Consider the following 3194-nt stretch of genomic DNA (forward strand, 5'->3'; position numbering starts at 1 on the left):
CAAAACATTTCAAGTCAATTTAAGTGTACCAGGTTTTTAATCGTAGTATTTTTGTGTTTTTAATGTATGGCTAAATCTCAGCATCAACGCCAATGGCTGAAGGGATGGTGTAATCCAACTAGGGTCTATGCAGGTAGCAAAAGCAATGCATTTCCTGGTTGGTGATCTACCTTCAGTTGTTGGCGATTTATAGCCCATTTTATACTGTATTGTCCTAATTTAAAATCCAATTTTAAAAAGAGATGCTATTTTTATTTCTTGAAACTGAGATATTATAGTCAGTTAACTGTCCTTCGATGACCTTTTTTACATGTATTTATGGTGAATTCTAAAGTTGTTTTAGTCACGATATGGCTGAAATATTGCCGATGTGGCTTTAAATTTTAATTCATTCACTCACTCTTGGTTTATTAAAGGAAATAAAATTATTTGATAAATTTTGAATAACTTTGTTATATGATTAGTGTGATGTTATCACCAACTAAAATTACTGATGGCGGTGTCACTCTGGGGGTTAAAGTATAGTCCCCTTGACAGTCGCACGTAAGTACACATTAAGTAAAGTACATAGCATAGACTGGTGTTTTAATTGCTCAATTGTACTTAAGTTTTTATTATTGATTTACCTTGCATACAACCACTGGTGGCCAAAGCGATGGCCTGGGAATCATGTCGGAAGCATAAGTAAGTCCCTTTGATCCCCAGGAAGGTGGTATTACATTGGTCGCTAGTGGTCTATAGCCTAGTTGTAATTAATACTAAATAATAGTCATACAAAGTAATATTTTTAATGAAGAATTGGTTTGATACTGAACATACTATTGTACTGTCCTTTGTAGACAGATTTTTAAATATTATTCAACTTGTTCTCATCGCTATATGGCCTCAATATTGCCGATGCAAAGTAAAAATCATTCTTTATAATCAGGCATTGCCAATACAGGTGACGGGAAATTACGTGTTATGCAGACAACATGCGAGTATGAACATAACTGGCTTCTTGAAGGTATCAAGCGGGAACTTCGGGAAGATGTTCAAATATCTTCCTGAAATTCATTCAAGGGATTGACAGCTTACGATTGTTCATAACAGTTCTCAGTGAGTATGGTTTTACGCCGCTCTCATCAATATTATCACAGCGGGGGACACCAGAAATGGGCTTCACACATTGTACCCATGTGGGGAATCGAACCCAAATCTTCGGCGTGACAAGCGAGCACTTTAACCACCATGCTACCCCTCCACCTCCTAACAGTTCTCAACTAACAGAATGTGGATTCGCTGCAGCTCCAAGTCCATAAGCGATGATTCAACATTTGTGAACCATACCGTCCCCATGTTTTGTTGAAGATATAACTTGTGGCCAATTAAGCCGTGGTTTATGTCTTTTTCAAGCATTGTTTTGCAAACATACAAATATGGTCTCGTGAAATGATAAAAGATTTATCTGATAAAATTATATTTTCACATTTCAAGTTATTTCTTTGAAAGGGCGATGTCGGTTTTACTTCACAGCTTGTACATTTGTTGAGTTGGCCAGTCACGGTCCTCATACTACTTGTTTCGTTCACTGTGAGGTGATGAGTTGTCAGCATCTGTTACACGTGGTTAGTTCTCGTCTATTATCGCTGCGACCAGACATATGATGATGAACGGGACAATCCACATGACGATCAGGAAGGCCAGTGCTTCATTATATATCTGGCCCTCGCAGAAACACCCAGCCACTGCATATGCGCCTGCATAAACACATCAAGGATTAAACAATAAATGCTTCACGGATTCAACAATAAATGCATCACGAATGAAAGAATAAACGCATCACTGATTAACCCAAATGCATCACGATTTAAACAAGGCAGGCATTTGAAATATGTAAAATCGCTAGAATATACGATGCAAGATTTTCTGTTTTAATGTTTAGATTAAACCTCGTGAGTTTTACACCGCTTTTAGCAGTATCATGGCGGGGGACACTCTAATCTGGATTCACACTTTGTACCCATGTGGGGAATCGAACCCGTGTGACGGGTTAACGGTTATACTTCGAGGCTACCCTGTTGATGATCCTGTTTCGTTTCTGTAGCTTTTCTTTTTTTGATATTTCCCACTTCTTGGAATTACAGTAATGGCTGCCCAGTCTTGCCACTTTTTGCCAACACACCTGTACCCCCAACACCATGAAGAAATCCAACTACAGAGGCGTCATATAACTAATGAGTAAGTGAGTTTAGTTTTACGCCAAACTCAGCAATATTCAAGCTGTGTCATCGAATTCTAATTGCATAGATCGATGCTCATGCTGTTGATCACTGGACTATCTGGTTTTAGGCTCGCTTGTTTATAGATCCCATATAGCTGGGATATTGCTGAGTGCGACGTTAATAAACCAACCAACCAATCAAAACCAACCCATTTCTGGTGTCTCCCGCCGTGATATTCCTGGAATATTGCCTCGTGAAACCTCTCTCTCCCTCACTCAGCCACCCACTCACTTACTCACACACACACCCACTCACACACTCACTCACACAACCTTCCACTCACACTCACCCACCCACTCACTCACTCACCCACCCACTCACTCATCACCCACCAACACATTCTCTCACCTTCAAAACAGAACCCGATATAGAAATATGCCATCAATCCGTGACAGCGCTGTTGGGTTTTGTCTGAGCATACGCAAATTCCAGAGACGTTCAAACATGAGACGAACAGGACCAGCACTGAGTACAGGCCATGCGCTGCCAGGTAGAGTTCAATCATGAAGTGACAAGTAACTTTGGGATCAAGAAGTGCTTTGATACCTGCAAAGGAAACAGCAGTTCCAAGTAGTGTAATGTTAGTGGTTGCTCCCAGTTACAACCAGATGTTTTAGACAGATAGGACGGACCTGATCGAACTTTGACCTTCAAATGTAAATGAAGAATTCTTGGGTTCTTGAGGCAATCAGATTACAGCTTTCTAAAATGATTCGGCTTCACTTTATTAATTGTGAATCATATGTAATTCGTCATATAGGTGTGGGTCCATCTCCTGCAGAATGTGACTGTTAAATTTCCACTAGACACGGCAGGCTGATGTGGGACTTCACTAACCGCAGCATACATGTATAGTAGTGGCATGTTCACACGGCCAAATAGTGCTGGAACTACTTGTAACCAAACCATATGGCGGCAGAACGTCTCTTA

The 3194-nt window shown here is 40.3% G+C and overlaps 1 long non-coding RNA gene across 1 annotated transcript; it reads right to left on the minus strand.

Moving 5' to 3' along the window:
- Nucleotides 1-1429: 1429 nt before the first annotated feature.
- LOC124258203 lies at nucleotides 1430-2674 on the minus strand. The gene is made up of 2 exons (XR_006893537.1): nucleotides 2613-2674; nucleotides 1430-1739 (listed from the first exon to the last, which is right to left on the minus strand). It is a non-coding gene; the product is annotated as an uncharacterized LOC124258203 (long non-coding RNA).
- Between the last annotated feature and the right edge of the window lie 520 nt (nucleotides 2675-3194).

This window comes from Haliotis rubra, unplaced genomic scaffold, assembly GCF_003918875.1.
Source record: "Haliotis rubra isolate DU_JTF1 unplaced genomic scaffold, ASM391887v1 Scf686, whole genome shotgun sequence".
NCBI lineage: Eukaryota > Metazoa > Mollusca > Gastropoda > Lepetellida > Haliotidae > Haliotis > Haliotis rubra.